Source organism: Pleurodeles waltl, chromosome 11 (genome assembly GCF_031143425.1).
Source record: "Pleurodeles waltl isolate 20211129_DDA chromosome 11, aPleWal1.hap1.20221129, whole genome shotgun sequence".
NCBI classification, from domain to species: domain Eukaryota; kingdom Metazoa; phylum Chordata; class Amphibia; order Caudata; family Salamandridae; genus Pleurodeles; species Pleurodeles waltl.
Genome location: NC_090450.1, coordinates 844,951,666 through 844,965,850, shown reverse-complemented (window position 1 = coordinate 844,965,850; position 14,185 = coordinate 844,951,666).

The following is a 14,185-nucleotide window of genomic DNA, read 5'->3' as shown; positions in this document are numbered from 1 at the left end:
TCAGGTGTGTGTATTTCGAATTGTCCAATGTGGCGGTGTTTTGGAGATGTGTGTGTATTTTGAGCACGGCGGTGTGTACCACCAATGGAATACCGCGGTTGAAAGACCGCTGCGTGGATTCGTGGGTCGTAATAGCATGGGCGTGTTTCTGTTGGCGTGGAGGTGGAGGTTTTGTTTTCGCCAGTTTATCACTGACCTTTGGTGTGGCGGACTTGTGTGGGTGTCTGAATTTTGGCGGTTTCCGAGATGTGTGTCATAATAGCTGTGGCGGAATTCCGCGGCCGCGGTGGTGTATTGGCGGTCTTCTGCACGGCGGTAAGCGCCTTTTACCGCAATGTTGTGATGACCCCCTCTGTGACCATTGACATGTTACATGCATCACAAATCTCCTGCAAAGTAGACGTGGCACATTACACAGAGACAAAGTAGTTGTGTAGGTGCTGTTTATTTTAAAGTGCTGTAGTGCAATATTTACATAGTCCAGGTTTGTGAGCTCATTAGTGTAAAACATTCTATTGTGATGCAACACAAGTGCAAGGTTGAGGGACATGTCATTGAACAGGCTGAGATGAAGTGTCATTCAGTGCAGAAGAACATGAATTACGAATTGGGTAGTGAGAGACAATTGCAGTCCACTAGTGGTAAGGTTAACATTGTGTCAGTGAAGAGTGTATGTCACCAACTCTAGCAACACTGGCATGTTGACAAGCACAGGACAAAATAAAATCAGTGCCCATGTGGCATGGGCTGGTGCTACCGGGTATTCCGATGGGTGAAGATGATTTGTTCCACATCTTCATCCTCTGATGTGTGTGTCGTCTCCTCTGTCCTTGATGGTGGTGGTGGGTTTGAGGGGGCAACACACACTTCAGTGGTTGGAAAAGGGGACTCCAAATTCCCGGCAACTGCCATCTGTGGAACTAGACATGGCATAACTGCAGCAAGGAGGAGCTGCTGATTATTGAGTATGGCAGCAGCATCCCTGTGGTAGGCAGCCAATTCTGCTCTCAGGGAGTCCAGCTTGTTGTCATGCATGCAGCTGCAAGGTTGGGAGGGGAGGTGTTGTGGCAACTCCCTCACAGCAGTAGTGAGGTCTCTCACACACTGTTGGACTCCTTGCAGTAGTGACTATGTGACTTTTATGGCTGCTGGTTGTTCTGCGGATGTCATCATGCACATGCACATCCCCTCAAGGCTGGCTGCCATAGTTTGCTTCCCCACCCCCACCTCCTTGGCCAGCTCCCACTGTACTCCCACAACTGTCCTCTAAAAGGTGGTCCTAGTGTCATTAGAGTGCTCAGCTGTGTTGGCAGGTCGTATTATGGGGGTGGTGGGTGGGTCCTCTTGGATCATTGGATGTGTGCTCCTCCTTGCGCCTGGAGGTGGTGTCTGGAGGGTTCCCAGGACATCTTGGAGGGTTTCCTGACTGATGGTTGTCAGCTGTTTATCCATGTCATCAGGTTAGTCCAGGACAGACAGATCCACAGGAGAGCCATCGTCCTCTGAAATTAGATATTGTACAATTAGTGTGTCTGTGTTGTGGCAGTTGTAATGTGACGTCACTGACTTCCTATTGGTGGTACATTGTAATCTTGGTTCCCATGCATTGTTCCTGTCATTCATGTTTGCAATCTCTCAGGCCTATGTCCCACCTGCATGTCACATGTAGTGTGGGCAGTTGGGGGATTTGTCTACGTCACATCTTCTAGGTGTGGTTTCTGTCCAAATTGTGGCTTGCCACATTCTTGTCCTAATCAACCCTCCCTCTGCTTCCATTAGTAAGGTGAGGCCTTGCAATGATTGTTGGTGTGCTGATGCCACATGCACCACACATACCAATATGGCCCTGTCCCAGTCTATAATTTTTCACATACACCTACAGAGTACTGAGACCTTGCACCATACCATGTATTGCATTTCCGAGAAACAATGCAGGTATCGCCAATGGTAGTTTCTCAGGTTGATGTTTGTGTATGTGAGCTATGTTGCATTGCACTAATGGGCCTGGCAGGGTTCCATTTCCTCCTATGACTGTGCAGGTGTTTTTTCCTAGCTACACACATATGTCCTCCCCCTAAATGCAGTTGTCTTAGCACTATGACACCTGAGATGTTGCATGGTGGCATTGCAGCTTAGCTATTGTGACACAGGCACAGGGGTAGATCCTAGAAGGGGCAGCATGGGTACGAGATTACTTCTGTGTACTTTATAATGTATGTGACAGTGCCTGATGTTTATTAAGTCTATGGACATGAGCAGTTGACAGGAGTTGCACTTGGATAGGGATTGACGGGGATTGATCACGTAGTCATACTGATCCCTCATTTTGAGTGTGTTTGTGCTATGGGCACTTAACTGCCATTTCCTAATTGACCAGCACACACAGCACAGGTAGCAATGACAAGTGTTGTCAATGGTGAATGCCGCTTGAGCCAGTGGCCTGAGACTGGGAATTGTCCTCTAGATTATATTCTGACAACACCAGCTGTCCTGTGACAGCGTCCCAGTTTTATGTTCTACCCTACCCTCCTGGTCTGCTTCAGCATTTCCAGCAGCCTTGGCATGGCAGTGTACCCCCAGGCAAAGGTTGTTGGTGTTGTGTTGTGCTGTGCCCCTGGATGCCCATGCACGGCCCACGCAACCATGCCGTGCCCCTTTGCCCTTTCCACTGCCTGATTTTCAGGGCTGACATGCATTGTTTAATAGGTATGTACCTCCCCCTTCTTGCACGTGATATTTAGGCATTTTTGTCCTACATGCAACTTACCCTGCATATGTGTTGTTTCCTGGTAGTCTGCGCTGTTCTGTCCTGCAATTCCTGTGACGATTTCCTCCCGGATGATGGCTGCAACCATCTACTCCATCTCATCCAGGTCCTCTTGTGGGGCTGGACTCCCACCTCCTGTCTGCAGTGCTGCCTTCCTGTTCCTTGCCATTTTCTCCTTTGTCCTGCACTTGCAGTCATGCCAGCATTTCTTACACTCAGCGACAGTTCTCCTGACCTCTGCCACACTGTTGATCTTGTCCACAATTTGTTGCCAAATTGCCTCTCTCCTTCCAATTGGCAATTTAGAGGTGATTAATTGATGCTGGTGCTCCGTCACCTCTCTGATCAGAATTTCATGCTCCTCTGCACTGAAGCAACACTTCCACTTCTTCTTGTCTCTTCACTGGGTCTTGTCTGTATCCTCCTGACTGGTTCCTGGTTGGTTGGGGTCTCCCTTGGGTTTCTCCTGGCTTCTGGGATCTGTTATGGGGCACCTCAGCACTGTTTTCTGTGTTTGCATCTCTTTTTGGCGCTATTGCGATGAAAAATGGAGCATTTCCGTTTTGCAATGTTTTATAATGTCGCAAACCGGGCAAAAAAATAAGGCATCATTTTGCCTTACGACAAGGCGCAATGGTTAGCATCAGGAAAATTGACTCTAACCTGTTCTTAGCGCCACCATGCGTCAAAGTATAAATGTGGCGCAATGGGTGGCATTAAGAAATTACGCTAGCCAGTGCTAAAATGTTTGACACAAACCTCTGTTTGTGCAGTTTTGCATCACAAAGTATAAATCTGGCCCTAAATGTTCTTATAATTGACTGCAAAATATGTCCATAAAATGGTCAGTGGCAAGTCAATCAAAAAGGCTTACTATTTTATTTTCTTATCCAATGGGTTTAACTGAAGTACTATATTTATGTGGGCCATTGTAATACCTTTTCATTAACTAAAATGCTTGTGACATTTTGTGATTCTTTGCCCACCACACCAGGCTCTAGTGCTCAGGATTTTTAATTTCATAATTTGGTTTTGTCGTCCTCCCTTTCACTATTAATTGCCTGATTTATGACAAAATCTACTTTCTGCTGCCTTTAACTTACTCCTGAATCGTTAATGAAATAACATGAATGTCCACAGTACTTAGTTTAAATGTTGATCTTTTTGTCATTATTTTGCTGTTGGAGTGTCTTTTTGATGCATTACCTGCATGGGTTACAGAGCTTACATTATTCTTTTTCAGTTGGCCTGTTTATATGCTATGAAAATAACCTACTGTTTTGCTTTGACTTACCTATTTTCCTTCTAGTAACCAATGGTTCAAGTGGACTAATAAGTCTTTCAGATCTGCATGGGAATTAGAAGTTTCACCACCTGAGTTAGTAGATTCTTTACTTCTTTCCAGAAACCCTGTAAAAACAATAAAACTAAATTCTCCTCCAGGCACTCTGGCTCAACTACCAACCTCTTTAGGTTGGTCTCTATGTTAGCAGGTTTTATGACCCCTGTTTCATAGTCAACAGTTCTCTAACCAAGGCCCTAGTTGCCAATGTAGATTATCTTTACAATGAAGACATTGGCGTAGGTGTGAAATATTTCTTATTGTTATGCCCTCTTGAATTATGTAGATGTTTGACACAGTGGTGGGCACTGTTTTATCTTGGCAGAACCCATCTGCAAAGAGGCGGACCTGACTTCCCTCCCTTAGCCATTTCCCTACTTAGATAATCTCACCTAGGTTTTGACATGGTGAAAGATGATTCTCTCCCCTACTGTGACTGCAGCCTAGCTGTCTGGGAGGGTCCTGGGATTGAATGGAAGTCCTCCTTAGCAGCTTCAAGTCAATACAAGTAGTGCTAGAGCTATGCTTTCTTTTGTCAACTGTTCCTGTCCACACGGATAAATAATCTCAGCTATGTGATCAATTGTTCTTCTTTGGCACAGAAGGAGGCTGTTGACCTCTGACCCAGAATTGTTAACTCTTCCAGCCAAGGATATGTATTTTAGCTATGAAGGGACTGCATGGCAAGACTAGTTTTAGGGCCTGATTTATCTATTGGCGGACGAGTTACTATGTCACATTGGTGGCGGATATCCTGGCCACTGAAATCTACATCCTATTAAATCCTATTGGATTTAAATTTTGGCAGATGGGATATCCAACACTTTTGTGATGAAGTAACTCGTTAACCAATATCTAAATCAGGCCCTTAGTCTAGTTCTGGCTCATGCTAAACAAAGTAAATTTTTACATCTTTAGTTTTCCATCAACATTATCCAAACTTTGAATTAAACATTAGACAAGATTTTGAAATATGGAAGAAACACCATAGAATCAATTTGCTAATGTTTTCACAAGCAGAAATAGAAAATTACGTTTTTAATCCCATGTAGGCCTGTTCAAGGAAGCGGGCAGAAGAGCTCACACAGCAAGTATCTTCTATGTTTTATTGTACTCAGTGGGTTTACATGGTACACATTAAGGTGAATTGAATATAGAAAAAGAGGCTTTTTCTGTAGTGGAAACAATTTTGCAATATGTTAAGGTAGGCCATTTAAACTTCAGCCTAGCCAAAACACATTGGTGCCAAAAATTATATTTTACTTCCATGTCAAAGGTGCATTTTTGTGCCATCTTCAATGGTTTTACAGGATAGTTAAGTAAATCAATTGGGCGACAACAATTTTACCAATAATATTTTTGGGCCAGGGTGCAAACATTGTGGCAGGTAATGAAATGTGCCAGTAAAAAAGTGTTAACCCCTTCGCTGCCAGGCCTTTTCCCCAACCTGTGCAGAGCCTTTTTTTGGCTATTTGGGGCAGTTCGCGCTTAGACACTCATAACTTTTTGTTCACATAATCTACCCGCGCCAAATTAGCTTCCTTTTTTTCAAACATCTAGGGATTCTAGAGGTACCTAGACTTTGTGGGTTCCCCTGAAGGAGACCAAGAAATTAGCCAAAATACAGTGAAAATGTGTTTTTTTTCCTAAAAAATTTGAAAAAAGGGCTGCAGAAGGCAGCTCATGGTTTTTTCCCTGTAAATGGCACCAACAAAGGGTTTGGGGTGGCAAGATCACCATCTTACCAGCTTTCAGGAGCAGGCAGACTTGAATTGGAAAACCCAATTTTTCAATACAATTTTGACATTTTACTGGGACGTACCCCATTTTTACTATTTTTTGTGCTTTCAGCCTCCTTCCAGTTAGTGACCAAAATGGGTGGGAAACCAATGTTGGATCCCAGAAAGCTAAACATTTCTAAAACGTAGACAAAATTCTGAATTCAGCAAGGGGTCATTTGTGTAGATCCTACAAATGTTTCCTACAGAAAATAACAGCTGAAAATAAAATAAATTGAAATTGAGGTGAAAAAAACAGCAATTTTTCTCCACGTTTTACTTTGTAACTTTTTCCTGCGATGTCAGACTTTTGAAAGCAATATACTGTTACGTCAGCTGGACTCTTCTGGTTGTGGGGATATATAGGGCTTGTAGGTTCATCAAGAACTCTAGGTACCCATAGCCAATAAATGAGCTGCACCTTGCAATGGGCTTTAATTCTATACCGGGTATACAGCAATTCATTTGCTGAAATATAAAAAGTTAAAAATAGGTATTAAGAAAACCTTTGTATTTCTAAAATGGCCTCAAGATAAGGTGAATTCCGGGGTGCCCATTCTAGCATGTGAATTACAGGGCATTTCTCAAATAGAATCTTTTTTAGACATTGCCTTACATTTGGAAGGAAAAAATGTAGAGTAAGACAAGGGGCAATAACACTTGTTTTGCATTTCTGTGTTCCTCCAAGTCTCCCGATAAAAATGGTACGTCACTTGTGTGGGTAGGCCTAGAGCCCACGAAACGAAATGGCTCAAAACACAACGTGGACACATCACATTTTTTCACAGAAAACAGAGGTGTTTTTTACAAAGTGCCTACCTGTGGACTTTGGCCTCTAGTTCAGTCGGCACCTGGGGAAACCTAGCAAACCAGCGCATTTTTGAAAACTAGACACCTAGGGGAATCTAAGATGGGGTGACTTGTGAGGCTCTGACCAGGTTCTGTTACCCAGAATCCTTTGCAAACCTCAAAATTTGACCAATAACACACTTTTTCCTCTCATTTCGGTGACAGAAACTTCTGGAATCTGGGAGAAGCCACTAATTTCCTTCCACCCAGCGTTCCCACAAGTCTCCCGATAAAAATGATACCTCACTTGTGTGGGGACGCCTAGCGCCCAAGACAGGAAATGCCCCAAAACACAACGTGGACACATCACATTTTTTTGACAGAAAACAGAGGTGTTTTTTGCAAAGTGCCTACCTGTAGATTTTGGCCCCTAGCTCAGCCGGCACCTAGTCAAACCTACCAAACCTGTGCATTTTTTAAAACTAGAGACTTAGGGGAATCCAAGATGGGGTGACTTGTGGGGCTCTGACCAGGTTCCGTTACCCAGAATCCTTTGCAAACCTCAAAATCTGGCAACAAAAACACATTTTCCTCACATTTTGGTGACAGACCTCACTTGTGTGGGTACGCTTAGCGCCCACAAAAGGAAATGGCCCAGAACACAATGTGGACACATCACATGTTTTTCAAAGAAAACAGAGGTGTTTTTTGCAAAGTGCCTACCTGTGGATTTTGGCGTCTAGATGAGCCGGCCCCAGGGGAGGCAGAAATGGCCGAAAACAAATTTCCCCCCCCCAACCCCCCTGGGGAGCGACCCTTGCCTACGGGGTCGCTCCCCCTGCGTGACATTGGCGCAAAAAAAAAGATCCCCGGTGCCTAGTGGTTTCTGCCCCCCTTGGGGGCAGATTGACCTAAAATCGGCCGATTTGCCCCTGAGGGGGGCAGAAATGGTCTAAATACAATTTCCCCCCCACCCAGGGGAGCAACCCTTGCCTAATGGGTCGCTCCCCATCTCAAAAAAAAAAAAAAACCACAAAACACAAAACTAAATTTGCCCTGGCGCCTAGAGGTTTCTGCCCCCCCCTGGGGACAGATTGGCCTGATAACTATAAGCCGATCTGCCCCCATGGTGGGCAGAAATGGCCTAAAATAAATTTGCACCCCTGCCTCCCCCACCCCCCGGGGAGCGACCCTTGCCTACGAGGTCACTCCCCTTGCGTGAAGGCGCAAAAAAAAAAGATCCCCGGTGCCTAGTGGTTTCTGACCTAAAATCGGCCGATCTGCCCCCAAAGCGGGCAGAAATGGCCTAAATACAAGTTGCCCCTCCAGGGGAGCGACCCTTGCCTAAGGTCGCTCCCCATCTGTAAAACAACAACAACAACAAAAATCCCCGGTGCCTAGTGGTTTCTGCCCCCCTTGGGGGCAGATTGGCCTAATTAAAATAGGCTGATCTGCCCCCCAAGGGGGCAGAAATGGCCTAAAATAAATTTGTCCCCCAGGGGAACGACCCTTGCCGAAGGGGTCACTCCCCTTGCATGAAATTCACGAAAAAAAAACAAAAAAAATCCCTGGTGTCTAGTGGTTTCTGTCCCCCTTGGGGGCAGATTGGCCTCATAAAAATAGGCCAATCTGGCCCCAAGGGGGGCAGAAATGGCCTAAATATAATTTGACCCTATGGGAGCGAACCTTGCCTAAGGGGTCGCTCCCCACCTCAAAAATCAAAAGCAAAATAAAAACAAAACAATTTTTTTTTTATCCCTGGTGCCTATAGGTTTCTGCCCACCCTGGGGGCAGAAAAGGCCTTCAAAAAAATGCCCCCCCTGGGAGTGACCCTTTTCCCAAGGGGTCGCTCCCCTCATGCCAATTTCACTTAAAAAATAAATCCCTGGTGTCTAGTGGGCGTTTCAAAAGCCGGATTGCTTTACAATCTAGCTTTTGAAACGCAGAGAGAGACTTCAAAGGGAAGGAAATGCATTTCCTTCCCTTTGAAGGCTCTCCAGGCCTCCTCCACGTGATCGGAAGAGAAATGCAAAGCATTTCTCTTCCGATCACAGAAGGAGGAGGCCTCTGTGACAATCAGGGCGCGATCGCGCGCTGACGTCACAGGATGGGGGGGGAGTCAGGGGTGGAAGGAGAAGGTCTTCCCCTTCCATCCCTGCCTTGGGGGGTGGGGGGGAACCCCACAGAGGGAGCGCTCCCTCTGGGCTCTGTGCACAGGACCTAATGGTTACGTCCTGGGCACACGAGCACTGTGCCTCAGGACGTAACCATTACGTTGTGGGCACAGAAGGATTCAATACTAGTAAAAAAATATCTAGAAAATGGCATAAAATCTGTTGTGGCCATGCAGGGAAAGCAGATTTGCTACAGAATGGCGTTCAAGGTAGAAAGACTAGTTATCATATGTGAAGATTCCATGATCATTGTTATATTACATTCACAGCAGTTTCCACATAAAAAAATGTCTAATTACTAGTATCATCCTACTTCCAAACTCTAATGCTATGTTGGCTGCGGAGCAGTTTGTATGTTGGGGAGCTGCGTGTATGCCTTGATACGGTGTCTTTAGAAATTGTATCCCTTTTAAAAGCACATTTTGGTGCCTAAAAAGTGGAATACCCTGCTGGCACTATGTGCCAGTATTTCCTGATAGATGAAAGGCTTTGCTGACTGTACAAGGCCATAAGAGATAGAGAAAAATGTGGAGGTTTTTTCCCAAACAATGTCAAACAACGGGGGCTATCAAATACCATGAAGGCAAGAAACATGTTGACCATTGGTTCTGTAGTGTAAGTAACACCCACACACAGCCTTTTCCACACAGACATCTACAGTTTAAGTGATAGGAATACTAGTCTTTCAGACCCCAAGAGGCAAATCAGAGCCCCTGAACCCTTTGCCGGTGCTGTGGACCACTTTCCTGTGTCAATAAATACTTCTGAAAGTATTACAGTGTTACATCGTGGCTGGCCTGAACTCTGGACTTTGTCCCTGTCCATTGTGACATTTTTTAACCCTTTGAGCGTTATTTGCTTCCTAGAGCTAGAATTACTTTCGATCTTTAAAAAATCATATCTCTGGTTCCCTACATTGGATTTTTTACATTTTTGTGTCATTTTAAATATACATCTATATAATCTATTTTTATAAATCGGTGTTGTATTTTGATTTTGTTTTGTGTTCTATTTATTTACTGTTTTGTTGATATTAAATGCTTTACACACCTGTCTCCTGCCTGTTAAATAATACGTTTGTATGCTAATAGCATTATGAGTGCCACCCACAAACTACATTTGTACCTTTTTGCGCCTTTATAAATGTCTTTGTACTTTGTTGTATGCTGGGATTTACCACTGGTAATCCCTCACCCCATTTAAACATAGCCGCCATGTTATGGCCTACTCTTTTAGTCCTTTTTTAGTCTCCATTGAGAGACGCTTTCCCTCCAAACCGTGGGGCTCAAAACCTGTGCTCCCCTGCCCTGTATCACTTCCGGTGTCCATAGAGAGTGGGTAGGTTAAATTGACTTATGTGTCCACAAGGAAAGTGAGTACATTTTTCAGTTAATTGTGTGCGCTCTTTCTTGAACGACTTCCTAGAGCAGGGGGGCTACATTAGCTAATCTCCATTATGTTGGAGACTCTTGTTTCTATATTCTAACCCAGATAATGCACTGGCTGGGCTGTCATAACATAGAGTTAAACAAAGATAGTATCACATGCTAATCCCTTTGGAATGTTCATATTAGAGTGTCTTCCTAGCGGGAGGGTTCCTGTGATTAATTCTCCATCATTCTGGAGTTTTGTGTTTTAGGATTCTACGTTAAGTGCTATACTGGCAGGGGCTGTTAAGACTTGGGGTGCGATCACTGAAGTGGTACTTCCTCATAATATACTGTTGGACACCTGTGATCATGAGGTCACATTGTATCTAGTGGATGATACCCACAAGAAAGGCCAAACACCCCAACGTACAAGACAAGTGTTCACTGTCCATCACTAATATTTTGATTGCGTGTATAATTATTATGTCATATTTTTTTACAAGACACTTGTATAAGCAGATGCCCAGTGATGTTGCTGTTAGGAGTAACCATGCTTGCGAGAGCTGTCACATTGGGGTCGCTATCAGCCTGACAACAGTTGTTATGGGTGGCTCCTTGCTTCCATTACTTTCAATATAATATGTGTATAATATTCGTCTCTACTACCTGATGGCATTTGACCCACCAGAATCTAGCAGAGTTTCTAATTGACATTAAGATTAGTTACCTTGAAGTTTTTATGCATTGTACTCACACACTTTCTATGCCTCATTATATACTTGAACACTACTAAGAATTGGAGAGATGTTGCCAGTTAATGGATGAACCATGACAATTCTGGAGGGCATAATGTTTCAAATCCCCATTAGTGATTATTTCCTACATGGTAAATCACTTTGTTGGAGGAGCAGCTTGCATCTATGTTATTCCCAGGGGCCCGTTTCTGATTCTAGGAGGATAATAAGTGGTTCTACCGGTGTCTTCAGCAGTGCTTTTATGCATTTTTGTGTATAAAACAAATACCCTACCAATAGCATGAGTATGGCTTCCAGTGTTCACTTGCACATGATGCACATTTTTCAAGGGTGAAAACGTGTCCAGGACTTTTGTGAATATTACTATTTACTGTTCTATTGTTCCTTTCCTATCCAGGTACCCACACTCTAATGAGAAAACTCCTGCTAGGAGATAATAGGTTTAGTCTATCAAGTTAATAAGGAGTATTGTTACTATCTTAGTGTAGACTAGGTATTGTATGTTAGGTCCTGATAAATCACCATTAGATCCTTGGTGACTAGACAGGCAAGAAAGATAGTGACCATTGGTTTTGTATTGTAGGTAGTGCCACACACAGTCTTTCCCATAAAGACACCTACAGTCAAGGTGATAGGTATACATGTGTACACTTTTTAGGGAACCAGACTGTTTTAAATATTGACCTTGGTGTCAGGTTGCAGTAAAGATTGTTGTTTTGACACCTATAGTCAATTTTAACTCACTTTTTCCAGTTCTTTACACACCCATTCATCTCCAGCAATTTCTTCAAAAAGATCTCTGGTAAAGAGCCTTCATGAAGGGCCTGTCAGGCTAGCTAGCTAGTGCTAATCGGGCCCTAGAATGTCTACCCTAAATGGTAGTGAGGGGTCCTAGGTTTCAGAACAGTGCAACTTGATGCTGATGGTGTTTGGCCAGTGGATTAGGAGGATTGTCCTCAGACAGGTGTTGAAGAAGGTCTGGATTTTGTTGGTGGTGGTCACTGATGTTGTTAGGTCCTTGGAGTCCCAGATCTTCTTTAGCTGAATGAAGGTAGCCTTTGCTTTGCTGATTCTTGCCTTGACAACGGCATCTGTGCTGGCCTGCTTGTCTACGACACTGCATAGGTAGGTGAATGCCTCAACCTTTTCCAATGTATTGTCTGCAAAAGTGACTGCATTTGTGCTGGCCATGTTAGTCTTCAGGATTTTGTTTTGAGGGCAAGTTGTGCTGATGTGGCTGACACATTGTCACTCTTCTCTTGCATCTTCAGATTGGCGTGGGAGAGTAGGGCCAGGTCGGGCCAGGTGTTCTGCAAAATTCATGTCATATTGATGTGTCAAAGGTGTCAACTGGATCTTATTTCTTCTCCTTGCAGTGGATGTCTTCATGATCCCATCTTTGGCCAGAATGAAGAGAAAAGAAAAGAGCAAACAACCATTGTTACTGGTTTAGTATATGGGCTTCTGACTGTGCAGCTGCTTTACAAACAGGACACAAATCCCTCTTTGCTGTGTCTTCAGACACCCCCATGATAAGGCTAGTTATTCAGAGAAAAACTATTTGGTTGTTAACATCAGAGTGGATGGGATGCTGGTGGGCTTCAGCAGTCTCTGGGAGAGTCCCTGCCTTCTAAGTGGAGGTTTACTCCATAAACCCTCTTGAGTCCCTTACACTACTGACAGTTGTAGTGTTCCTCAGCACAGATCTGGGCTCTGAGATTTATTGACACCATTGGTAACATGCATGGGGCTGTGTTATAGAAAGTGCCCCAAGGGCACAATGGCCATGTGCGTCCACTTTGAGCTCCCCAGGACACTTTGGTATTACGGAAAGGGCTGCAGATGCTTGTGAAGCCCTTTCTGGAATATAGACAGTGCTTGCTCACATACATTACCAGTGCCATCCCCAGAGGGTGTTCCCTCATTTGCATGGAGGCATGGCCCCTTTCACTCTCTGCATGTGTGCCATATTATGGATGTGGGTAAAGAGGCGCAGAAGTTATCACAAGGACCACTGATAGTGCGCCAGGTGGTGCACTATCAGTGCATCCCCTGATATCAGCTGCCTGGAGGGGTAGGGAGTCCTCTGACCCCCCAGACATCCCCCTGCAGGCAGGTGCAGTCACTCACTGCAAGCACCTGCAAGGGGATCTTTAATCCCTCTCAAAAGTGCAGGGGGGCTACTGCCTGCACAGTTAAACGCAGAGCGGCTGCTTCAAAGCCCCTCCATTTTTAACTTGAATGCACTGCTCCCAGGACAGCATGAGTTTGTGGCTGCCCTGGTGGCAGTGCATGCAACATAATAGGGCACACATTCTCTGTTTCTACCCAGCGCACCTGTTTTAATGTGTGCCATGGCACAAACAGAGAAAGTGCACCCTATATGTAATAGGGCTCCTGGTTAGTCTGCATTTTGCAGTTACATTTGTCAGGCAGAAGTGGATTCATTGATTTGCATGTGAGTGCTCAAAAAGTGTTCAAGCCATGCAGAAAAGACATTCTGGTGGGCAGCCTTACTATATTAAAGCGCGGACCAATTATAAGATATGTAAAAATGGAAGAAGTCTGTATATTTGGTAAGGATTTTGAAAAGAGGTCCTTGACTCACCAAATCGTTAGATATCCTCTTTAAGTCGCTGCAAGTTATCTAGACAAATTCTGTCAGAGCCCTTTTTATGGGGGAGCGCAAAGCGCTCTGTCCATTCTGTAATCTCTCCTTGGGCTTCAAACCACGCCTATGTCAAGTCAGTCACTTACATTGGTTCGTGGGCTTTCCTTTTACAATCTGCTTGGTTTCATTTGTGAAAGGCATACCTGTTCTGGTGTTTAGCCCATCTACACAGCACTGGTAAACTACTAAAAACATATGAAGCTAAATGTTTTCAGCCTGGGTGCAGACTACTTTATCTGTTTATTTTGCACGCAGTGCGATCGCGCAGCGTTTTTTTTTCTTTACAACGCTAATAGCTCTAACTCGAGCAAATGCGAGCCCTGTTGCATTGAAAATGCTTGTTTGTACATCTTATTCAGTTCTAAAATATCTTTCAAATTTGGCATTCCTCTATAAACACCGTCTTGCCATTTCGGCTTACTGGGAGCACATTTTGCCTCTCCGTTGCAATTACTTACCAACCTTTTAGCAGGATCATTGCCTTCCTCGTTAGTCACTTGAAATTAATGTGTGAAACAATTAGCCCCAAACAGCTACCA